The following is a 26,905-nucleotide window of genomic DNA, read 5'->3' on the forward strand; positions in this document are numbered from 1 at the left end:
GAGGTGTGAAGGAAGATTTTCTGAAGATTGTACAAACATGACAGTCTTAATTCATTTGGTTTCAACTGTTTATTTTAAAAAAAAAACTTCACAGTTATGTATGTGAAAATGTGCAAGCAGTTGAGTACTTTTAAAGGTGTTTGGATTCATTTGAAATGATTTCATTTGAATTATATGTAATAAGTTTATTTAAGTCATTTCTTCATTCAATTCCTTTATTCTTGACCTTTCCATGATTTCCTTCATATTTATTTTAACATTATTTTTAAGTATTAAGTGGTAATCTGAAATTCAACCACGTGAAATTATTTTTATTCTGTTTCCCTGGAACAGGCAGTGTTCAGACAGAACTACCATCTTTATGGGGAAATAAATGTTCTTTTTACATAACAATATGGTGTTATGACTACAAAGATGTCCTATGGAGCTCTGATACAAGATAAATTCCTTCTTGCAGAATTGGAGATCTACATTTTTGACTAACATCAGCAGATGTACATCAGCAGTTTTTTGGTTTGAATGCTAGCCACCAGGCAACTATGAGAGGCTATCCTAACATACCATAATAAGTAAAAACTAAACAAAAATAGAAGGAAAACAGAAAGAAGTTAACCAAGCAGGGGCAGGACATTCTCTAAGGGAATAAGAAGTGTCAAATAGACTGCAAACCCCTGTGTACTCAATCAATAAGAAAGCAGGGGAAAAAAAATCACACCAGCAAGTCAGAAATATAAACTGTTGTGTCTCTCTGGTCATGCATGCCTTTTCTTAAGGTCACCTGCTCTTGCGAAAGCATGAAATAAACTGTGATCCATGGAGAATTCCACCTGAGCCTGGACTACTGAAAAAGAGCATTTATCATATCTTCAAATTGTTATCTACATTATCTAATGTAGCCTTTGTATCTATTCTCATTTATATTTTTCTGTTATCTATGTTATTTTAAAATAATTGTAATATCAGCTTTGTACTCAGATCTACACATGTTATTACTCTCTCTTGCAGCAATGCACTTCTGGTGAGTGCCCATAAGAAAGGAAACATGGAGGTGAAGGTGAGTTCTAATCAAGTGTTCTTCAAATGTCTACCTGACCTCAAGCAATATTAACATACATTTATAGTAAAACAAAAGTAGAATTAGAAGTGACTATTTTCTGTTCTTTTGAATACAATATTTTCAGAGGGTGCCATAGTTTTATGATTTTGGGCTATAGGTATTCAACATCATAACATCATGTAACCTACTAGGAACTAAAGAATTAACACTCCAGTTCCAGGTACCAGCCCCAAAAGAGAAGAAGAACTACATATTTCAGAGGACTTTGCTTTCAGGGAGGAGATATAATCCCTGAAAAGCTCACCTGATGTTCCTCTTTTTCCCTTTTTTTTCCCTTTTTTGGCTCTCTTTCCTGCTGTTTGTCCCCATGACACAGTTCACCTCCACAGTAGCGTAAGGCCTTCAGCTTTCTTGGACACTCTCCCTCATTATCTTTGATTTACTTTCTCCAGTTCTAATTATACTGTATTACAATGTGTCAGCTTGCATTCCAATATCTTATTTACTAAATTAGTTTGTTTCTCCTCAGGTCTTTGCCTCTGTTCTTTTTGGGGCCCACTTATTTTTCCCTTTATTTTCCCCTTTCCATAGGCACGAACTCATGGGTGTCTCTGCCCCACTAGTCATGGAGCTGGTCTGAACCAGCCAATAAACCACTGACAGAGGGGTATACTAATACTACTCTAAGAAAGAACTTTTTTTTTTTCATTATAGCAAGAGAGATAAGCCTTTGGATAGACCGTCTGTTGGAAACTGTTCAATGTCTACAAATTTAGAGGCTTGAGTCCATTAAAAAGCCATGAAATAATTCTAAAATAATAAAGAAATAAAACGTCCGTGGCCAGAGTCTGTTGATTACAAAAGCATGTTAAGCATGTTAATAGAGATTTAATGGAATTCAATATCATTCTGACAGACAACACAAACATTCACAATCAATGTTAAGCATTTACGATTTGACAAGACAGCACAGGACTGGTGAAAATCTAAATCTGAGCACCTCCATTATTTTTTTTTTTTCTTCAGAAAAACAAAACAAAACTAAACTAAACTAAACACTATTTTTGAAAGGAAGTTTTCTGATATTCTAAAACTGCTCATGTAAATATTTTCTGAAAGTTAAACATTTTTAAAGGTTTACTTAGAAGTGCTTTTAATTTCTTGTTTCTTCACACCGTAAGTGTAGAACAGGTTTAACCTGATGAGCCACAGTTCTATAAACATTACTGTGAGACATAATGTTGTAATCCAAACACTGCACAAAACAGTGTTTATGTTAATCACACCTTTGCTGACATGAAGTAGTTGTGTGAAAATTAACAGACCTTTTTAAACCTGCATGAAATACAAACCTATACAAGCTGGACTGTAGCAGCAGCTCTTGTTCAAACTCTGATGCTGTATAGACACAGGTACAGATATTATTCTGGGGATGAGAACATCCAGGGAAAATGATATCCACTGCTCCGGGCACACTGGATGAAGGCTGATAAAGTGAGACTTTGTCACTGGTTAAGTGCTGCTGCGAATACATATCTTCAGTCCGAGACACACCCTTCCCAATGTCTAAACAGCACATTGTGTAGTATTGTCTACAACTCATGTTTCTAATGAAGAATTATAGAAATAAATATATATATACATATATATATATATAGCCTACTATGTAAGAGATATTTTTGATATCACCAACAGAGCGTGTGTATTCATTTTTCCAATTCCTCAGTGAATTGGCTGATGTCATCATGAAGACACTCAATATTTGAAAAGTCACAGAGGTGAGGAGAAATCTTTGATGAATGGAAAAAAGGTGTTACAAACATTTAAAAAAAAAAAAATAGAGAGAACAACCCAGGGAACAACTGACCTGCAAGCTTCACTCCTGTGCAGGGAAAGATCACGTAACAGACCATCTAGGAAGCTATGCTAAGGCATATGGAAGGCAGAGAGGTCACTACAGAATCATAGAATCACAGCGTGGCTTGGGTTGGAAGGAACTTCAGGGATCATCAGGCTCTAATCCTCTTGCCACAGGCAGAGTTGCCAAACTCTAGATCAGGTGCTATATAAGACTGTCTACAGTCCCATCCAACCTGGCATTAAACACTTCCAGGGTCAGGGTATCCACAACCTCTACAGGCAACCCATTCCAGCACTTCACTGCTCTCTCAGCAATAAATAAATAAATAAAATCTTCCCCAACATCTAATCTAAATCTTCTTTCATTTAGTTTAAAACCATTTCCCCTTGTTTTATCCCTTCCTATCCTTGTGAAGAGTTTATTTCCTTTGTGCTTATCAACTCTCATTAAATACTGTAAGGCCACAATGAGCCTTCTCTTTTCCAAACTGAACAAACACAGTTTCTTCAGCCTGTCTTCATAGGCGAAGTGCTCCAGACCCGTGATGATCTTCATGGCCCTCCTCTGGACCCTCTCCAAATGCTCAACATCTTTCATTCATTGGAAGCTCCAGACTTGGACACAGTACTCCAGCTAGGGCCTCATGAGGGCAGTAGAAAGGGGAAAAAATCACCTCCCTCTCCCTGTTGGCTATCTCCCTCCTGATAGAACCCAGGATATCACTGGCCTTCCAGGATTCAAGTACACACTGTTGTCTCATGTTAAGTTTTTCATCAACTTGTGGATATAAGTCCTTCTCAGCAGGGCTGCTTTCAAAGAGTTCTTCTCCCAGTCTGTATACATATCTGACATCACCTCAACCCAGGTGTAAAACCTTGTCTTTTGTTTTGTTGAGCCTCATAAGGTTGACAAGGGCCCACCTTTCATGTTTATTAAGGTCCCTCTGGATGGCATCCCTTCTTTCTGCTGTATCAGCCACACTGCTGAGCTTGGTTTCATTAACAGACTTGCTGAGTGTGCACTCTATCTCATCGTTTATGACACTGATAAAGATGTTCATGATTATTAGTCCCAAGATGGATGCCTAGGGAATACTGCTCATTACCAGCTTCCACCTGGATTCAGAACCATTGACCATAACCCTTCAGCTGTTAACTTCCAAACAATTCCTTATCTACAGAATAATCCATATCTCTTTAATTTAGAGATAAGGATGTGTTAAGGGACCATGTCAAAGTCTTCTTCCTACACTCCTAGTAAGGGCAGAGTTGCCAACCACTAGATGAGACTGCCTGGGGCCCCATCCAACCTGGCTTTAAATGCCTTCACTGAAGGTAAATCCACAACATTCGTGGGTAATATTTAACTACTTCTTCACCTCTGAGTAAAGAATTTCAACCTAATGTGTAACAAAATCTTCCCTTGGACAGTGTAAAAAAAACAAACAAACAAAACTGTTATCTCTCCTGTTTAAAAACTCCTCTCAGTACTGAAAGACAACAGTGAGACTGCCTCTTGAGCTTTTTCTTCTCTAGGCTGGACAGACTCAACTCCCTCTACTTTTCTTCATAAAGGAAGTTCATCTTTATGGCCCTTCTCTGGAATCACCCCAACAACTCCATGTCTTTCATATGTTTGGAACCCCAGGGGTCTGGACACAACACTCCAGATGGGGCTGCATGAAGGCAAAGTAGAGGACAACCAAGTCCCCTACCCTGCCAGCTATTCCTCTTTTGAAGTAGCCCAGGATACTGTTGACCTTCCAGGCTGCAAGCACAATCTGCTTGCTCATGTTCAGTTTTTCACACATCAAAACACCCAAGTCCTTTTCCACATGACTGCTCTCAATGAGCTCTTTTCCTAGTCCGTCCATATGTATGGGATTTCTGCCATTCAAGTGTGAGACCTTGTACTTGGTCATATTAAACCTCATTAAATTCCTGTATGCCCTCTTTTCAAGCCTGTCCAGTTTTTTTTTGGATGATATCTGTAGCAAAAGTGCTACAAAAGTCCTCCAGGAATGCCACTCCTCCCCTGCCCTGAGAACCCAAAATGCCCAGGAAAAGGGCAAAATGCCCACAGAACCAGATCATTAAGTCTTTAACTCCCACTGTTTTACACAGTGTTCTGATGTAGAATATCAACAACAAAAAACACAAAACCACAACAGCCTGAAAGAAGCATAGCTCCACAATGCAGGGTTTATGCCAAATTGTAGGAATGGAATGTTGTTTCTGCACTACATATTGAAAAGGATAAAATGATCTGAAGAAGTAGAGCACAATGTATTTGTATTTTATAACTTGTCCTTAGAAATAGCTGATGTGAAAAAAAAAAAAAAAAAAAAAAAAAGAAAAGAAAAAAAAGAAAGAAAGAAAGAAAGAAAAAAAAAAAAGTAGAGATGCCATATATATAGCATATTTTAGAAATAGAGTCGCTGAATCATGTGATTAATTCTTCCTTGCAAAACTGCAGTCGTTTTTAAATGTTCCAAATAGTATGGGTATAGTATTATAGTATTATGGACTAGAAAGCATATAAGCATATTGTAAGATTATTCTGTTTGGATAAGGAACCCTCAGCAAAAGAAAATCAGACTTAACAAGCATTGAAGAAGCCAGGGCCTCTGTGCAAGGCTGGATTGCCTTGCTCTGTGGGTAGGCTGAGCTGCAACAGACAGACATCAAGATACTCCCCTCTATCCTCCTTCCAAGTTCATCTCTATGCAAGGATGAGCAGATGTCCAGAAACAATGACCAAATGTTGAATGAGCAAATGTGAGAAGTTTACTAATTAGCGATATATGCTTAGCTGGCAAAAACTTATGTTTATCCAGTATCCATATGTTTAGTTGAGCATTGGAAAGATTGTGAACCTAAAGTACTCAGCCAATGAGGAACCAGGGGAGAAAGAGATAAGCGTCAAGTAACAGGGAACAAAAGATATAATGCTGTTTTCTGTGTGCTCCCCTGCTTGCAGAAGGCCAGACACTGCAATTGCAAATAAAATCTGCTTTATCAGAGATATCTTCTTGATAAATTATCTGGATATTTACAACAAAATGCCTCTTTGGTTGTCCAGAAAATGCGACTGGAAGGATAGTGCATTTTCACAAAACACATCAAAGGAAGAGAAAAAAAAAATCAAACTCATTAATTGAGATAATAAAGATTTATGTTCAAGCAGTGAGGTGGTGAAAATTAATACAATTCTGTTGAATGGAATTGAACTGTGACAACTCAAATGAATTGAAAATATACCTCAAGTTATTTCAGTGGCTGTAGGAAATTGCTTTTACATTTGGGGGCGGGGGAGGATGGGGGTAGAGGGGAAGAAAAAAAGAAAAACATTCTCACAAAAAACAGGCACAGATTATCTACTTTTCTTATTACTCCAAGATTTGACCTATTGTATCCTTTCTTGTTCAGTAAGGCACAGTTCATTCTTCTGGCTGGAGAACTTGTTTTGGGACTGGGTTTAGTCTTCTAGCTAAAATTCAAGTTCAAGACCGATAACATCAAAACACAACCATAAAATTCAAAACATACACAGGTTTTCTTTTACAACTGAAGAATTATAATTACTTTACCTTTCTTGAATGAGCATATTTTGTCTTGTTTTTAACACATAAATTAGGACCTAGCATTGTGATATGATATTCAATCCATTGGGAAGTAGTATTATTTAAATTGCATTAATTTCCATGTATATTCCTATTGATGGTACAACAATTTTTAAACACAGAAATGACTTGACTTACCAATGATTTTGCTCCTAGTCTGTTCCCAACAGTTAACAGTTATGAACATGTATATAACTGCCTCCATGACATTGAGTCATTGGCATTTGAACATGTTTTTCATTGGGATTTCTCCTCATATTAGAAAAATAATGCAAAATGTGAACAAGAATTAAGCTATTGGACAGGGTTATGTAAATTGTCTGTTAGCTTCATGTCATTTTCTACAATTAAAAAGGCAGAACAAGCAAAACAATGTCTTCCCAAATGATTTAGAGAAAAGTGATATTTCAGACAAAAAGAAAAAAAGGAAAAAAGGAAGGAGTGAGGGGGATGCCCATTAGTTAGCAGGCAAGATAAAAATACTGGTAATTTTCCGTATAATGATGTGGAAGATATACATCAATAAAAAGCTACTGGTAAGTACATTTTATCAAACTTCTGTTGTTGTATGGAAAGCTACTATTCCATGAGAGGGGGACCTCATTGTGGCCTTCCAATATTTAAAGGTAGCATATAAACAGGAGTGGCAACAGCTGTTTATGAAGGTGGATAGTGATAGGACAAGGGGGAACAGTTTTAAACTGAGACAAGGGAAATTTAGGTATTAGGAGGAAGTTTTTCACTCAGAAAGTGATGACACACTGGAACAGGTTGCCCAAAGAGGTTGTGGATGCCCCAACCCTGGAGGCATTCAAGCTCAGGTTGGATGTGGCTCTGGACAGCCTGGTCTATTGACTGGCAACTTTGCACAAAGCATGGGGGTTGAAACTAGATGATCTGTAAGGTCCTTTTGAACCCGGGCCATTCTATGATTCTATGATTCTATGAAATATAGAGGCTTAAATATTTGATACTAAGTAACTAATAATTGTTGATGCTTAAATGTATGTACTCAAAACAATCATGTCAGTTAGGCAGATCTCCCACTATCACAGTGAAACCTAAATAATCACTGTGGGATTTAAGTGATGGAGATTTATGATTTTAAAAATTCTGGGAAAATGAATTCATTTAATTGAAAGAGAAGATAGAGTATCCAACATTTATCATAGCAATAAAAAACAACAAAAAACTTACACTTCTCCAAGGCACATCCTGTAGTTGTGTCTCAGGATAGAGTTCTAAAACAATAAAAAGTAATGTTAAATATTATCGTTAGTCGGGGCAATTGTCAAGTATTGTGTTTTTATGCTATTTGTTAATAGGAACAGTCACAATTAACATTTTTCAACACTGAAGTATTTGATTAACAACAGAAAGGAAAAAAAAAACAAAACTGCACTTCTGTAGATCATTGTTTACTATTCACAGAAAAAATGCTATCAAATTTTCTTATAAATTTTATATTTTAGATTTCTTAAAACTTTATCATAGTTTTACATTTAATTAATGTTACTTGTGAAAGTCTAAAATAATTCACTTTTCAGTATTTGCACCATTAATCATCCTTTCAAAATGCATCTCTGTGTTTCTTGAAATATTTTTTAGCCTTGAATTGGTCTACAGAGTTTAATGTAATTTAAGAAACAATTCAAATAAAAAAAAATGTAGAATGCAAAACATATAGACAAAGGCTTTGCAAGCCTTTGTAAAATATTCTATTGCATTTTCCCCCCCTCTCTCTTTTTTTAATGTCAGACTCAAAAAAACAGATGACATGCTATCAACATTAACTTCAGTGTTCTTAAATCTATGTTCTGTAAATGTTGCAATAAAAGGGAGCTTTATTCTTCTATTTTTGCCTCTTTTTTCTTTTCCTCCCCTGTTCATACAGATAAATATGCACAAATGTAATTATGTATAAATAGAAATATATATACATGCAATGTTATGGTAAGTATTCCAACTGCTTCTAAAATTTTAAGATTGTTTTAAGTCTGAAACTATGAGGGCAGACAGGTCTTCAGATATTAGGAAGCTTAACTCTACTATACTAATATCATTTGGATTTTGTTTTAACCCTGCAGTAATCAGAAATGTTCAATATTAAATACCCAAATAGAGGATGAAAGCACCAATGGAAGCACACAGTACTATATCAAAACACCTAATAGTAGTTTAAAACACCTATCTTCAAGTTATTTTTCTTAGTATTATAAATATACAGAAAAATAATAATAATAATAATAATAACAACTAAGAACCCACTTCTGAATACAAGTAAGTAGTCACCTCCTGGAGGTCACCTCTCATTCAAGTGTTGTCTATTTGGCCTCTGCATGACATGCTTTCTCAAGAAAGACTCTCTTCTATCACTCTCCCTAACCCATTCTTCAAAATACCAACATTTTACAGTCAGAGGTATTAGAAAACAGTCTTTTTTCCAGGTAGTTCAGTAATTGCTTTTCAATAGAAATCATGTCTCCACTCTTCCCTGTCCATTTTTCTAAATCTGAACATGAATTATGGTTTACTTGAAGGATTAACGTTTACAGGAGTCCCAGAAATAAAAACTTATTGTCAATAATAGTGTCAGGAACTGAAGAAAATATGTATACACACATATACTTATATAAATATATATGAACAGAAACTGAAGTCAAAGACATATTCTCAGATCATTAAGACAAAATATAATAGATCTAAAAAATAAAATAAAATAAACAAACAGATAAAAATGCAAAAATACAGTCTCTATGAATGGGCAAAGATAGATTTTTTTATGAGGGGACTGGGGGGGAGGGATGGTTTCAGATATTTTCGGGTAACCTCAGGTTGATGAATTTCAATATTACTTCCTTAACTTTACTGAGTCTTAAGAATGAAAACTGAGGGGTTCATCTACCCAGTTTATAGGTTAACAGAAAGTAATCATCCCACTTACTTAATCTTCTCAAGCATTTAACTCTGATTGAGCTACATCATACTTCTGCTTCTTTCAGGCTGTCCAGGACCAGAAAAACAAGACAAAACAAGGGTATGCTTGTAAGTATTCTTAGGATACACTGATAAGTGTATTGACGGTAATAAAAAAAAAATGTTTTTAGAAAATTACAGATTCACTGGGGTTGGAAGGGAATTCTGGAGATCATGTAGTTCAACAGTGTGCTAAATCAGGTTCCCTACAGTAGGCTACACAGGAGAGTATCCAGGCTGATTTTGAACATCTCTGGTGAAGAAGACTCCACAGAAAGTCTGGGCAGCTTGTTCCAGAGCTCTGTCATTCTAACAGTGAAGATTTCCTCATGTTCAAGTAGAACTTCCTGTGTTCCAGTTTTTGCCCATTGATTCCTTGTTCTGTAGCTGGGCACCATTGGAAAGAGCCTAGTACCATCCTTTCTCTCATCCTTTCTCTTGACTCTTATCCATTAGGCATTTATAAGCATTGATAAGATGCCTCTCTCATTCTTCTTTTCTATGGACTGAGTAGCTTTTCTTCATAAGGGAGATGCTCAAAGCCTCTAATCTTTGTGGCCCTCCACTGAACATTCTCTAGAAATTTTCTGTCTTTCCTGAACAGAGGAGACAAGGACTAGACACAGTGTGCCAGCTGTGACCTCACCAGGCTAAAGTAGAGAGGAAGAATAACCTCCCCTGATCTGTTGGTCACTTTTTTAAGTGCATCAATCTTCTTGGCCACTGCTGGCTTATAGTCAACTGTTATTCATAAGGACACCTAAGTCCTTCTCTGCAGGGTTCCTTTCCAGGAGGTCAGCTCCTGACCTGTACTGATACACATAGTTATTTCACTCCAGGTGTAAGACTCTGAACTTGCTCTTCTTGAACCTTATAAGGTCCATTTCCCTCAATTTTACAACCTATCCAGATCAGTTCTTACTGAAGTTTCATAATGCTTCAAACTCTAAAATATGGTTCTTAATCTTCCCGTGTCCATGATGTAAAACATATAGAAAAGGAAAAGGTGTTCTGGGCAGCATATTTCTCTCTTCAGGCCTAACTTTGTGTTATAAAAGAAGCCTAATCCTTAAGACTTTCAGAGAGTATTCCACTTCTACTTGAAATATAGATATAAATTATCTGAAATATTTAATCATCTAACCCTCATCAACTCTATTTCCAAAGACACCTGTGTATATTAGATATTCAGGTATTTTTCTAAATGTGCTAATTTCTTTGGAAATACAGTCTGCGATTTTTGTCTAGTTCAAAATTAAAGGAGATTCATAATGCTTAGACAGATATTAATGACACCAATAGCTATTCTCAAATTTACTATGGAGGCATCTTAATCAAAAGCATCTGATCCTTCTTTTGGGACTTGGACTGGTGGGAAATATGTAATCTCAGCAATTGTAGTTTTGGTGATATGTGTGTGAATATTGCTAACATGAGTAGAAAGCCACTGAGTAAACAGTAACTATACTTACGAAAAAGTATTTTGTAAGAAAGTTGCAGCTGGAGGCCTTTAAACTAGATCTGACTGTTGTATATTTACTTGTGCCAAATGTGAAGTGTCAGTCAGTAGCTTAAAATATTCACTATCAGAGGCAAATGGTAATGAAACGGAAAGAATCTCTATCAAAATTAAACCTCTCTTGAAAATACACTCAATTACTGTCAAAAGGCTTAAAGTATTTAACCTTTAACATATGAATATTTGCCTGCTATTGATTTATTAGGAATTACAAGCTAAGAAAATGTGGTAATTGAGTTTGTTGATTGCCTTCAAGGATTTTCTTTGCAAAGGCCAGCTAGCTAGGGAATATGTATCTCCTTGCAATGGCTTGTCAATTACAGACAAATATGCTTAATGGAAAAGCAAGAAGATCCAGAGTAGGGGAAGTAAACTGAAGAGTTATTTTAAATATCAAAATCTTTCTACTGCAAGAGAAAAAAAAAAAAAAAAAAAAAAAAAAAAAAAAAAAAAAAAAGGTAAAAACAGATAAAATTCACAGCTTATAAACACAGCTTATAAACACCTACATAATGAAAATAAATAGCATCAAAAGAAAAACAATAAGTGGAAAAGCATTCTCTAGGGCATGAGCGCATAAACACATCATTAATACACATAAGAGGAAAAAAGTAGGGAAAGATACATTCAAAAGACTATTTTGGGATACCGTCCTGAAATCCTCACTGTATCATAGTCAATCTCATATCTGTATAAGCAACTTTCCTTACATAACACAGTGCACAGGAGAGCAGTATTTGACTTATTAAATATGATCTTGCTAGATTTTGAATTAGAACTGAAGAATGAATCTCTTCTAGTGAAAACATATTAATCTCCAAAATGTCCTTCATATTTTACTGCTACTGATAATTTTCAAAGATTACCAAATCTTTGGAAATGAAGAAGTTGCATTATTTTTCCCCTGTCTTTTTAGTATTTAACATAAATACTTATAATTTCTTTAAAAAAATAAAATAAAAATGAAAAATTGCATCAATCGTTTTATTATTAGATGTTCGTAACAGAACACAGAAGAATCGTGGATAAAATATTGACTGTTCTCCTGCATTTTTAATCATATAAATAGTGAAAACTACTAAGAAAGCTTGTCAATACGTCATTGTGTTAGTGTGCATAAGAAAGAAGCTATAAGACTCAATTAACTAAGACTTATGTGAATACTGACTGGTATAGCAGCAAAGGAACATAAGCTGTACTCAGTATCTTTTTTTTTTTTTTTTTTGCTTAAGCAATATTGAAAGTAATTGTTCATTATTTAATCCTATTTTTTATTTTTTTTTAAGGTCCATTTACTAGTATTTTTATTCATTGTCTTTATTAATTGTCCCCAGAAGTGTAATACTGTTTTCTATTTCAGTGTCATATCATCCTCAAAGAATGTAGAGGTGAAAAAACGTGCAGACTGAATATAAATCATCAAGTTTGTTTACTTTTGCTATATAGGTTTCTAATATATAGAAAAGCAGAACACTAAAGCAACAGTCTTTTTTTTTTTTAATTCAAAACAATTATTATAAAAGATTATGTACAATTTTGTTATTATATGTATGATACAGAGTTGTTCATTATCTTTAAATTCAAAATGATCTAATATGGTAGATCCTCATCATATACATATCACAGCATACTCTTCAAAGCACATCTTAATATTATTATTTTCTAAATCATTGCATGACTGTGATACAGCCAATGAGAATACTTACATTAATGTGCATTGACAGTGGTGTCAGAATTATGTCAAGTAAATTCATATTAGCTTAAAGAAAAAAAGAGAATCTCTGAATGGAGTAGGGGGTCAGAATCTGTGTAAGTGACTAGTATTAGTTCTGACAGCAGAATTGCACCTGTGAGTGATAAGATAAGATAACTGTGCCATGTGATCAGCCTGCAGTGCTCACATTAACATGTCACACCACAATGCTGTTATAAAGGAAATATTTGTCTTTGATTCCTTTTTAAATTTACCGGAAAATAATGTTGTCTATTCAAGACATCTTAAGTAGATCACTATTACAGAAATATTTCTACTGTTACAGTGTATATGCATGTATTGTTTTCGGCTTGTTTTTCTATTGCAGTAGCAGTATTTATGTTTACTTTTAACATGAGCCTGCTGAAGTCTTTCCAGCAGTAGCACGCATGGCACACTCACAGAGCATCCACAAAAGAAATCCGAATAGACTTATTTCTCCTTCATACACATACAGTGACTTTGCCAACTTCTCAGCATCACCCCAGACTTTCAAGCATACCTATTTTCAATTATGGATGTCATTTAACCATGTGTCCCACAAAATCCTAATCTTTAGCAGAATAATATCACATACCTGAAGGATATCCCTTATCTGCAGGAACTATCTGTTGCCATGTCAGCACAGAATCATAAAATGGCCTGGTTTGAAATGGACTTTAAGGATCATCTAGTTTCAACCCCCATGCTTTGTGCAAAGTTGCCAGTCAATTGACCAGACTGCCCAGAGCCACATCCAACCTGACCCTGAATGCCTCCAGGGATGGGGCATCCACAAACAATTTGGGCAACCTGTTCCAGTGTGTCATCACCTTCTGAGTGAAAAACTTCCTCCTAATATCTAACCTTAACCTCTGCTGTCTTTGTTTAAACCCATTCCCCCCTGTCCTATCACTACCAGCCCATGTAAACAGCCATTGCTCCTTTTTATATCATCATAGTATCGTGCGAGTTGGAAGGGACCTTAGAGATCATCGAGTCCAACTCCCGGGTTTCGAGCCCTCTGTGTAGCGAAGTGGCACTTCTACCCCTGCGCCACAGGGGGGATTCGAACCCGGGCCCTCCAGTGCCGCAGGCAGCAGCTTAAACCACTGCGCCACTGGGGGCACACATATGTTCCCTTTAAATATTGGAATGCCACAATGAGGTCTCCCTGGATCCTTCTCTTCTCCAAGCTAAACAAGCCCAGTTCCCTCAACCTTTCTTCAATAAGAGTGGTGCTCCAGCCATCTGATCATCTTAGTGGCCCTCCTCTGGACCTGCTCCAAGAGCTCTGCATTCTTCTTTTGCTGGCAACCCCAGGCCTGGATTCAGTACTCCAGATGGGGCCCCACAAGAGCTGAGTAGATGATCACCTCTCTCCCTCTGCTGGCCACTCTTTTAATGCAACCCGGGATATAGTTGGCCTTCCGGGCTGCAAGTGTACACTCCTAACTCATGTCCAGCTTCCCATCCACCAGGACCCCCAATTCCTTCTTTGCAGAGTTGGTCTCAAGTTCTTTCCCCAGTCTGTATAAATATCTGGGATTGCACCAGCCCAAGTACAAATCGGGCTTTGTTTCAGTCTTTCTGGAAGCTGCATCAGTGAACACTGAGTCGTACTTAAAAATGTTAATTAAAACTAGATCATGCAAAAGAAATTGATGAAGATATCAAATAACATGTAAACTACTTCAGATGTATCTGTTAAGTATGTATTTGTGTTATTATTACTGTAATGTCTCTTAAGAAAGTTTCACCAACACCTTTGCTTTTGTCCTCCTCTCATCCTTTCTCCAGATATTCTTAACTATTTAGGTTTTCTGTCCCTCTGCTACCTATTAGCTTTATTTAAACAACTATGTAATGATGCTAAATCTTCTATAAACATGGCGCTTTCTTGTAAAGGTGAGTGTTTTTGCTTCTGCTTTTGTTCATCCTGTTATGATTTTTAGTAATAGTAGTAGTAGTAGAAGTAGTAGTAGCAGTAAAGTGGCTTATTTAAAGTTTCTGTTTAGCTAAAAACTCCAAACAACTTTATAGGTTATCATTAATTTGTCCACATTAATTGGTTCACACCACTTATTTTTAACAGTCTTGGCAACATACAACATTGCTAATAACTGCAGTAATCTTTTGCTTTTCTAGTTTTAGTGTTACTTCCCTCTGTGAAAGTAGTTCAGAAACAGCATGTCTCAGATGTCTAAAGGAAATAGAATTTTCTGCCCTATCTCTTGATTGTAAATGTTGTTCTTCCTGCTGAATTGTAGATTGAATTTGTTAACTTTCAGAGGATGTGTTTTTCAACTTGAATTAATTTTGGCATACCATTAACACTCATGCTGTACAAAGTTTGTATTGCTTGACACAGCATATGTGAAGGACAGGGACAATCTCTTGTAATGAAATTCATAGTTTTTGTGTTAATGAATTATGAAAGATAATCTGTGAAGAAACTTTCTACTTAAAAACCATGCAATAAGGAAGTGACCAAAGCAAAGTAGCTTGCTTTGGCAAATGGGTAAGTGGAAATATGGGTACTGGTGAGGATATAAATGATACATCAAAACAGCCCAATACATTCACATACTATAGGATATTGAAAGGAGAATGACTTCTGTGGTTACTTGCTTTTCACATTACAGTGTAATTCTTTAAAAAATTATTCTTTATGAAATGTTGCATTTCTGACCCAGCACACTACCTCTAACATTAGTGTCAAAAATTCTGATACTTTACACATTGGTGTAGCACAATAATCATGTCATTTTCTCCCCTTCCAATCACTGACCAGAGGAAAAAGCATGTATGTGAAGCAAACCAAGGAAAAACACTTTATCTGGGGTACACCAGGAACTGTCTCAAACATTTGCAAGATAAGACCGTTGCCAAGACAACAAATAGAAGGCTTGAGTCTTGATGGAGGAGAGAGCCCTGAAAACAATGGAAGGCCTTTCTCTGTTCAAAACATTCCTAAACGTTCCTGTTTTGCAGCATAAGTTTTGTGTGAAAATTTACTTTTGACAAATTTGCTTACTGCTATCTCATTTGTTCATGACCTTGGGACAGTACACATGTAAATCTTTCAGGCATAAAAGGAACCTCAGAGGAGCTCTGGGAGCTTTCAAAACTTTGGGAAGAGCTCATTCATAAACCAAGGAACCCTCCCTCACTTTGCCACTGCCTGGAACAACACCAGAACGCAGAAAGGCAGTCTCTTCCTCTGTCCAACCCTCTTGGTCTCTCTATTTTCTTTCTTGTTCTCTCACACAGAACGTTGTTACATAATGCAAGACTTATTTTGATTTCTTATAAAGCCACAGTTTAGCCGCACAACTTAGATTTAATTGTAAAAGTGCCAGTATTTTTAAGATAATTGTAATGGAGAAACTGTCATTAAAATTGATGAATGTGTTTGGACCTTGAGTGTCAGCTTCACTTTAATCTGCAGCAGGGGGTGGGGAGGCGGAAAAGTGGGAGAAGGGAGAAGGAGAGCAATTTGAGAATCTTCTCACCCCTCCATCCTTTCAGGGAGAGATGTGACAGTATGTCAGTCTTAGTATTTTGGAAACTTTCCAGTCTGGATAATTGCATTCTGTCCAGCAACAATTCTCCTGCAGTTTCAATTAGATACAGTGTTCTTTTTTACTGTCCTGAGCTCCTGTGCAGTATTGGTGCTCACAGTTTAACAGCTGACACATTTCACTCTGGAAGTGCTCACATTTCAGTATTAATGAGATGAGCTTTATAAGAGGGCTTTCAATTACTCACGTTATGACTTTTAAGCTGCAATCTGTCTCAGGAAAAATTAGATGCTGCATGAAGGTAGGATTACTCAGAAAAAAGTTCAGAGAGCTTAAAAATGGTGGAATTCCTTCTGTAACAAAGAAAGAAGACCTGAAAATCTGAGCTTCTGTGGAACAAAATTACCAGTAGGATAATTATCAATCCACCATTATTTTTCTTACTCATAGAGTTTATTTATTTATTTTGCTAGGAAAGGCTGAGACTAACTTCAGTCCACAGCTCCTGCTTCATACTAAAAAGAAATCAGATGTATTTTTGAGCTCCCCTCAGTTTAAAAAAATGCATCTTCCTCATTTCCATGGAAATAACAACATATACAAAGAGCACAATAACACTACTTGATAGAGGAAATTCTCACCTAGAAAACAGTTTTTCAACAGAGTTACTACTATTAGTCAGTTCATGATGATAAGCTGATCTTGATGCTCTTCACTTTGTGCATGTCTGTCCAAAACATTGCTGACAATGCAACTGAATTGCACCACTCTCATCCTCATTGTGCTAACATCCACTGCTTGGTCTCTGTAAACATTCAGCATAAGTGCATGAGTTGGTGAATGTCAGTGGCTGCAATTCTTTTTTTTTTTTTTTTTTTTTTTCCCCTGCATGGAGGAATTAATTCCACACCTTCACTTCAACCCTACAGGCTTGGGGAGTTGTGGCTAGAAAGCTGCCTGATGGAAAGGGACCTTGGTGTACTGATGGACAGTCATCTGAATATGAGCTAGCAGTGTGCCCAGGTGGCCTAGAAGGTCAATGCCATCCTGGCTTGTATCGGGAGTGGTGTGGTGAGCAAGACTAGGACAGGAATCCTGCCCCTGTACTTGGCATTGGTGAGGCCTCACCTCGAGTACTGTGTTCAGTTTTGGGCACCTCATAACAAAAAGGACATGGAGGCACTGGAGCAGGTCCAGGGAAGGGCAATGAGGCTTGTGAAGGTCTTGGAAAATCAGCCCTATGAGGAGAGGCTGAGGGAGCTGGGGATGTTTAGTCTGGGGAAGAGGAAGCTGAGGGGAGATCTTATTGCTCTCTTCCAGTATCTGAAAGGTGCTTACAGTGAGAGCAGGGTAGGTCTCTTCTCACTGGTGACAGGTGACGGGACAAGAGGAAATGGCCTCAAGTTTCACCAAGGTTTAGGTTGGATGTTAGGAAACACTTTACAGAACGGGTAGTTAAACACTGGGATAGGTCCCCCAGGGAAATGGTTAAATCACCATCCTGGATGCGTTTATGAGCCATTTGGATGTGGTGCTTGGAGATACAATTTAGTAGAGGATTGTTAGAGTTAGGGTACTATGGTTAGGCTGTGGTTGGACTTGGTGATCTTTGAAGTGTTTTCCAACTTGACTAATTCTGTGATTCTGTGTCTCTCACAGCCATGTCTACATGTTTCTTGAAAGCATCCAGGGACTGTGACTTGACCACTTCCCTCAGCAGCCTTGTTTCAATATCTCACCAGTTTTTATGAGAATAATTTTTTTTTTTCTTGTTATACAACTTGAACTTCTCCTGACACAACTTAAGGCCATTATCTCTTGTCCTATGACTAGCTAGTATGCTAGGAGAAGAGGCCAATCCTCAACTTGTTACAGCTTCCTTTCGTGTAGCTGTAGAGGGCAGTAAAGTCTCCTGAGTCTCCATTTCTTTAGACTAAACAATCCCAGTTCCCTCAGCCAGTTTTAGTAATACTTGAGCTGCAGACTCTTTGGCAACTTTATTGCCATTATTTGAACATGCTCCAGGCCCTGAATGTCCTTCTTGTAATGAGGGGGCCAACACTCAGCGTATTATCTGAATTGCAGCCTTACCACTCTTGAGTAAAGATAGATGATGGTCTTCCTAGTCCTACTTCTAATAAAAGCAAGGATGCCATGGTCTTCACAGCCACTTGGACACACTGCTGGCTCACATTCAGATTACAGCTGATTAATATTCCCAGATGCTTTTATTTACTGCTGCTTTCCAGACATTCTGTCCCAAGTCTTTAGCATTACATGAGGTTATTGTGACCAGTACTTCATTCTGTTGAACCTCATACAACTGGCCTCATCCTGTTGATCCAGAATATACAGATCCCTCTGTAGAGACTTCCTACTCTCAAGCAGATCAACATGTCTTCCCAAATTGCTGTCTTCTGAATACTTCTGAGGGTGCAGTCAGTCTCCTCATCCTGGTCATCTATCAGGATTTTGAATAACACTGGCCCCAGTACTAATCCCTGAGGAACACTAATGACCAGTTGCCACTTAATTTTAAATATATTTACCATCATAATTTGTGCCCAACTATCCAGCTTTTGTTTTGTTTTGTTTTGTTTTGTTTTGTTTTGTTTTGTTTTTACCTAGGGAAAAGTACAGCTGTCCAAGCAGTGGTCTGACAGTTAATCCCGGAGAACACTATAGGATACAGAGTTAAAGGTTTGATTGAAAACTAAATAGACTACATTTACAAACCTATGCTGGCAAGGTCTGCTGCACTCAAGATAATCTGCTCCATGAATTTTCCTGTCAGGCTGACAGGTATGTAGCTATCTAGATCCTCCTTATTGTAGATTGGCATCTACTACACCACCCCAAAGCTCCTCCTTCCTTGCCCACCCCTCCTTAAGAGCATATAGCCTTCCAGTGCAACACTCATCATAAGAATGATCTCAACACATTTTGGTGATGGTGACTAAATCATAGTTTTCCTGCTGCACAATGGCTTCTGGTTCCCCCCATTGTTGTCCATGGGAATGGATGCAATTAAGCTAGTTTGTTGGTCTCATCCCCAACCCTGGCATGGTGCTCCTAAACTCAACTCTAGTGAGCCTGTTTTTATTATCTTTCCACTTTAAACCTAGTCGAAAGCCCTCTCAATGAGATCTGTGAAATCCTGGACTAGAATCCTTCCCCCTACTTTGAGACAGGCAGATCTCATCTGTTTTCAGCAGCTTCAGTGATGAATAAACTGCCCTGTGATTAAATAAGAAAATAAATAAATAAATTTCTTTCAGTGGCACCCGCCTCTTAGCCATCTGTTAACCAGGTGGGTTTTCTTGTTTCTCTGAACATTTGTCCCTCTTGCTGAAGGAAACAAGGAAAGCACCACCTTAGCTCCAGCTCTTTCAACCAACTGCCCCAATGCCCTAAAGTCACTTGTGATAGTCTTCTCCTTGTAACATCACTGCCGTCATTCTGAATTACCAGAAGTAGGTAATAATTGGAGAGCTGTACTGGATCAGGGTACTTCCTGACCTGCCTCTGATGGGCAGCAAATTCCCTCTGATTAGAGTCGAATCATCCTATTAGACCTCTGTTCCCCTTTGAAGGGAATGGTCTTCTTTTGTTTTGGAAAATGCAATTATGAGGCTAGAGTTAATTTCTGAATGTGGTAGGTTTTGTTTGTTTGTTTGATTCATTGCTTAGGTCTCATAAAAAACAAAAACAAAAAAAAAAAAAACAAAAACAAAAAACAAAAAACAAACAAACAAACAAAAAAAACAAACGTGTGGAAACCAAAGGAAACATTCAGAGATTCAGATTTCAGTAAACAAAATTCACATTCCATCACTGAAAACTGCTCTAAAATGTAGGCATATTAAATGCCACGTGGTAAAAGACTGAGCAAGTCTACAGACCTTGCAAAAAAGAAAAAAACAAATGGACCATCTTAATTCTAAATAGCATATTTGAAGAATGTTTTTGTTTCTCAAGCATCCAGTGGCATACACTAAAAAAGCATCTACAGAAGAAGCAAGCCTTTAAAGTAAATATGAATTATTTATGATGTTAACAGGTTATATGATGTAGCAAATGGTTATAACAAAAAAAAAAATCTCAGTAGTGGGTGGATTTAAATATCATAGATACAGAGATACCTACATATATTTTGTGGCAAGATAAGGAACAAATAGTTGCTGAATAATAGGTGGTCTATTGTTAGAATATACACCCTTTCTTTTTGTTTGTTTGTTTTTGTTTTTGTTTTCATCAGCTTAATCACCGTAATCAAGGTGCCTCTTTATCCACTTTATATTAGACCTGAAGAAAGGAATTATAAGGTACTGGTGGTAGAAACCATGTGAAATGCAGACATACTGAAAAATATTTTGTGGAATAGTTAGTTATGAAAAAAATCTGAGTTTATCTTGCTAGGTCTATCTTGGATCTTCACAATTGCTGTATAATAAAATCGCTAAACAATTCCTTGTCAAAAAATGCCAATCACTATTTCTGAAATAAAATATATTTAGAAAGGAATTACATTTTATACTGTTTCTTTTGTTTCTTTTCAGACCAAGAAAAATAGAAAATTACATGATACAGCAAAACATATATGAAAAAAAACACCTAAAAATCAGTATTTGTCATCATTCTGTGAAATACAAATTTCACACAACACAAAGTTCACAAAATCCAATTTTCACAAAAAAATTCTATTTCATGAAATGTTTCATAACATTGAAATCTTCTATTTCTCTTCACCAATCACTTCACCTTCCAGTACGCTTCTTTATTAGAGCAGTGAAACATGACAAATTATTCCTTACTTATTAGGATACTCAGTTCACTCAGATGAACTAACAAATTAAAACGTAATATGAAATGATAACACAGGATATTAGGATCAGTGCTTTTGATGTGGGAAGGAATTAATAACCAGAAAAATTTTTGCCCTTTATTAAAACACTGTCATGCTGATAATGCTGAAAAACAACACCAAAACAACCACATTTAAACTACAGGAAGATATCATATGGGTTTGGGTTTTTGTTCTTGTTTTTGGTGTTGTTTGTTTGTTTTCTTTAGAAGCAGCCATATTTCTTTTACATATTACTGAAGGTTAGAAGTCAATCGAGTGTGTTTTTGCCATCCCTGCCTCCAGCTATGGTAATTATCAATCTGAGGTTTTGTCTCATTCTCTCCGTCTCTCCCTCTCTCTCCTTCTGCTTTATTTTTTAACTGTGCTTAGCCAAGAGGAAAATGAACCATAGTACTTATCAGCACAATGCATACATCAGTGAAACTGAAGGCAAATGACCACAAATGGAAACACAGATTGCCTGGACCTGGAAATCCATTAGTAGTAGTAGTACTAGTACTAGAAGCAATGATAATTATAATAACAACAACAACAACAATAATAATAAACCTAGTCTAGAGCTAATATTAGGTGTAGAAAAGCCATAAAATGTGGCAATATAATTTACTTTAACATTGGATCAGAAAGACTGTCAGAAGGTCAACTAACAGAAGTGAAGTTGGGAGACATTCAAAAAGGACTAAGAACAGGCTTCCTATAATAATAATGATATAAAAAATTCTTCATGCATGTACATATTTACATTCAGTTTGAAAAAATACATATATATATAATTTTTAATACTAAAAGCTTTGACCAGAAAGATAGTACCAAAAATGATTACCAAAAGAATAATGTAGAAAGAATCATGATAATGATAGTACTGATGATTATCATAATGATGATAACAGTGATGGTGATGATGTTGATGATAATAATACAAAACCTTGGGGACTTAAGAGAGAAAATGACCATAAACTAGAAAAACAAAATACAAAAAAAAACAACAACAAAACAAACAAACAAATAAACAAACAACAGACATTTCTGATTAATGACAAGAGATAGAAAATTCATAACATCTATCAATATATTTTTAAATTTTTCTAAAACCTTCATCTGGCAAGTGACATAATTTTATGTGCAGTTGAATTTGAAAATATTTGTCAGTAATAAAATTATATAAGAATTAATGATTGTAATGTATATAAAAACTTTATTTAAATAAATATGTATTTGTATCTTTTATTGAGTCTTATTTTCATCAATGAAATATTCTTAGATCACTATATATGAATTGATTCAGGTATTACTAAGATGGAAAAATACAGCTTTTTAATGACTTAAATTGCTGGATAAACTATAAATCCCTGAACAATGGTAAACCCTTGATTTTATAGAACTGATCTATATACAACCTATATTTCAAAATATTTGTCATAAAAATTAACAAAAGTTAATTAATATTCATAATTAATGTAACAATGTGAAATACATTTAAGTACAGATGTTGAATGCTCAACATCTCTATAAAAATCATAATTACAATATGTATAAATGTTTCCTAAAATTCAGTGGTCCAAAACACAGTGTTATGGTTTTATGATCATCGGTATTCCACATCATAACATCACATAGTCTAATGGGAATTAAAGTGTTAATGCCCCAGTTCCATACACCAAAGGGACGAAACTGGGTTCCCCAGAAGACTGTTCACTGTGCTGATATCATTCATGCACAGGGGGAACACATATAAGGTGGTGGCGGGTCATATGACACTCTCTCTATTTCCTTTAGCTTTTCTCTTTGCCACTCTTCTCCTTCATCTCTCCTCACTACTGCCCACCCCAACTGCGCACACTACTTCAGTATTACTGTAAGGCCTACAGCTTTCAGATACTCTCTCATTATACCTGATTTATTAGCTTCAGTTCTAATTATCTTGCATTCTGATACCATATTTAGTAAATTATTTTGTTTCTCCTCAGATTGCTGCTGCTGTTTCTTTTTGATTATTTTGGGGTCCCCTGTTTCCCTTCTCCAAAGGCGTGGATTTTGTGAAATTCCTCCACCCCACTAGTCACAGAACCAGGCCAAACTAGTCCATAAACTGCTGACACATGGAATAAAATTTGTGCATGGTGGTTGAAGAACTTCATAAACTAAATCTAGACATTCATTTAGAGAACATGTAAATGCTAACTCCCTTGTTAAAAAAGGATTATGAAACTAGAGAAATCACAGGAATCAGTAATAGGAATTGTTTTGTTTGCTGTTTTGTTTGTTTGTTTGTTTAATAAAAAGTAGCAGTTTGAGAAACTCATTTTTCTGTAGCATATTATATTTGTACATGAAGAGATGAGAGAATTGGATTTCTATGACTGTTTAGAAAAACAGGTGTCTGGAATATTAACATTTGGTTTTCAGACATTTCAATTCAAGTATTAGCTGCATTGTTGTTTTCTGATAGTCTTCTATGTCTGGAGATGTCTTTACTCCTCCCTCGTATTTTTAAATATATATTTTAAAGTTAATATTGCCTTTGTTTTGCCTTTTTTTTTTTTTTTTTTTTTAATTGATAAAGTTAACTATTATTCTTGTATTATTACCTGGTTAAAACACTAAATGCAACTTTGAAGACTGATCTCCACCAAACTGATTATTTTTGGAGAGAACTAATACTTAGATGTACACCTCAATTTCTCTGCGACTGGAGTAATGTTCTTGCAAAGTTCTCTTTTAGATTAATTCCCTGCTGAACTCTTACACAAGCCTGTGCCCTTTCTTCAAATCCATGTGTTTATCAATTCATGTGTATCTAGTCATATCTGTGTACCCACTTTTCTGTCTCAGTGGCAGATTTTTACTGTGTTCTCTGAGTGGTTTCAAACTTGTCATTGGCTTTCTGGAAAAGATGAATTAATTACTTCTGATTAGCTCTACTGTTCATTCTTTTCCATAATGCCTGTGCATAACAATCCAAAATATATGTTAAATATATGTTATATGAATAACCCAATTGATAGCTTGATTAAACAAATAGGTACCATGTACATGAGGATGAGTGTAGAAATCACTTCTGGTTGTTTTTTGCTACAGTCATAAAGCAATTAATTAATTTAGGCTGGAAAGCATCTCTGGAGGTCATTTTGTCCAACAATTTCTGTGTGGCCCACCTATATTAGCTAGTTGTACTTTTGGCCCATGTAAACACAGGCAGAAGTTGAAGGAATAGTAGTTGCAGCAGAACTTGAAAACTGGCAATTTAAACTGAATACAGATAAATGTTTTTATTATTTATGTCTTTAATTAATTATATTTAACAGAAGGGACTGATAGCTCCTACATACCCTTATATCCCTCTGAAAGGTGTGGTATTGCTGGTAGTGCTAATGAGGACCTCAGTTTCCAATTGGTGGACAAACAATTTTGCTAGGGAAGATAAATGAAATTAGTTTATTTGAGAGAACAAGTTAATAAACCTCGTCTTTTTATTTTTTTATCTCTCTCTCTCTCTCTCTCTCTCTCTCTGTCTATTTGTCTTTCCTTCCTACTTTCTCTCTGCTGGGATGAAATATGTCAATAACTCATGATCCTTTCACTTCTGAAGTCCTCTACAAGAAAAATCAAACAAAGCACTTAACACTGTGCAGTTTCGTAATTCAACGTTCTACCAGTGTTTTATTTTCAACTTCAAAGACGATGGTTGTGTGTTTCTTTGTCTAGACTCCAGCATTTTTTTTTCCTCTCTGTAAGTGTAATGACCTTTATGCCTCTTTCGCTTACGGAACATGACTTTACAGCTAAGGAGTTTTCAGCAGATAACATTTCACCCAAAGCTAGCACAAACAAGCTGCAACAGACTATGCCAGCGGATGTATCTCCTGAGTGTAAATGCCCCATCTACTTGGTTATGTTTTACAATGTTAGATCACTACTTCTGTTCTCAGAACTTGTTAAATATCAAAACAGAATGCTTGTCTTGAAAGCTGTCTTTCTGTTCTGTTTTCTGTATAATTTGTGCTGAAGTTGACTTTCAGGATACATACTCAGCCCTTTGGAAACTACTGCCAGCTATAATGGTAAGATTTCCTTACCATTCCACCTAGAGCAAGGAGCTTAATCACACTTAAGCTGAATTTTTTTAGTCCTAATTCTAAAGCATGTGATCAGCTTGTCCAATAAGATTCTCCTGAACCATTACATAATGATGAGATCTGCTCAGACTCATCAGTGATTACAATAACTCCATATAAGCATGATTCTCGAGGACCAGATCAAAGTTCATCCATAATGAATATTGCTTAAGTCCTCTAGGATGATGAAACTTAAAGTCCATCATGTTCAGTAGAGATCCATGCAACCATATTCTCTCCCCTAGAAGTTTCAAAAGTTCTAATAAGGAATCAGGTGTGAAAAAAATAAAAAATAAATAAATAATAATAATAAAAAAAAGTACAATGAACTGTCACAGGCCTTCTTGCTTAAAATTGGAAATGTATATTTTTATGGGGTATATTAAGTTATTAGTTGAGTGGACATAAAAACCATTTGAAATACCTTTGGGCACTGAGAATTCATCCAGGAAAGAGAAAAGAGGATTTGTAAAGAAGTCATCAATCTAGTTTCACAGTAATAATGCTAGTGAGCTAAGCAACAGCTGCTTGCCATAATTCCCCATAGGACAGTGTAGGCAATTATAAAAGTTGCTTACCTAGTAGAATGGCTTGGGTTGGAAGAGACCTCAAGGATCATCAAGATCCAAACCTCCATGCCACAGGCAGGGCTGCCAGCCTCCACATTTAATACTAGACCAGGCTACCCAGGGCCCCATCCAATCTGGCCTTGAACACCTGCAGGGACGGGGCATCCACAACTTCTCTGGGCAGCCTGTTCCAGCACCTCACTGCTCTCTTGGTAAAGAACTTCCCCCTGATATCCAACTGAAGTCTTTCTTCCCTCAACTTAAAACCATTTCCCCTTGTCCTGCCATTATCCACACTTGTAAAGAACTGACTCTCCTTCCTTTTATAGGCTCCCATTAGGTACTGAATAGCTGCAATGTTGTCACCCCACAGCCTTCTTTTCTCCAGATTGGACAAGCCCAGCTCCCTTAGCCCATCTTTTTAGGGGAGATGCTCCTCTGACCAGCTTTGTGACCCTCCTCTAGACCCTCTCCAACAGCTCTCTGTCTTTATTGTGCTGGGAGCCCCAGACCTGGACATAGTACATTTCCCTAAAGGTAAGGTCAATCCAACATGCAGGGCCTTCTGCTCCTCTCAAAAGGGAGTCGCCTATGTCAACCTCCCTTCTTTCCTTCCAGGTGGAGGTAGTCTTGAGGCATGGGGTCAAGTGCTTCACCGGAGACAACCTTGCAGTTGGACCTTATTCCCTCTCTTAATTGTCCTTTGAGTTCCAGGTCCTCAAACCTATTTTACTTAGGTTGATTGGGATGGGGGTTGCCTACATCACAAAGCTGGGACCCATTTTCATTCCTCCTCTCAAATTGCCTCACTTTGCTCTGCAGTGGCAGGGGGTCCACCACTGTAGCTGAGAGGATCTGTTGCTCAGTGGCCATGACCTTTATCTCACAGGGAGATACACCACGAGTACCTCCTGCTGGCACTTTCTGATACTCTTTAACTTCTCAACCTTCTCCTCCAGGCTTCCATCATAACAAGCAGGCCATCCACTTGCTCACACCTCACACAGGGTGAAGTCCCTGTCCCCCTTCTCCAGCAGAAACAGACTGAGGCACTTGGTGCAGC

General features: G+C 36.8%; 1 protein-coding gene across 22 annotated transcripts in view; it reads right to left on the bottom strand.

The window, feature by feature from the left end:
* The window catches only part of PTPRD (protein tyrosine phosphatase receptor type D), a 1,083,558-nt gene that overhangs the window by 713,642 nt on the left and 343,011 nt on the right, over positions 1-26,905 (bottom strand). For all 22 annotated transcript variants that reach the window (XM_072360023.1, XM_072360013.1, XM_072360012.1 and 19 more), the window contains one exon: positions 7,738-7,781. The gene's annotated coding sequence lies outside the window, so the exon portion shown is untranslated. The remainder of the gene's footprint in view (positions 1-7,737; positions 7,782-26,905) is intronic.

The sequence above is a fragment of the Excalfactoria chinensis genome, chromosome Z, assembly GCF_039878825.1.
Source record: "Excalfactoria chinensis isolate bCotChi1 chromosome Z, bCotChi1.hap2, whole genome shotgun sequence".
NCBI lineage: Eukaryota > Metazoa > Chordata > Aves > Galliformes > Phasianidae > Excalfactoria > Excalfactoria chinensis.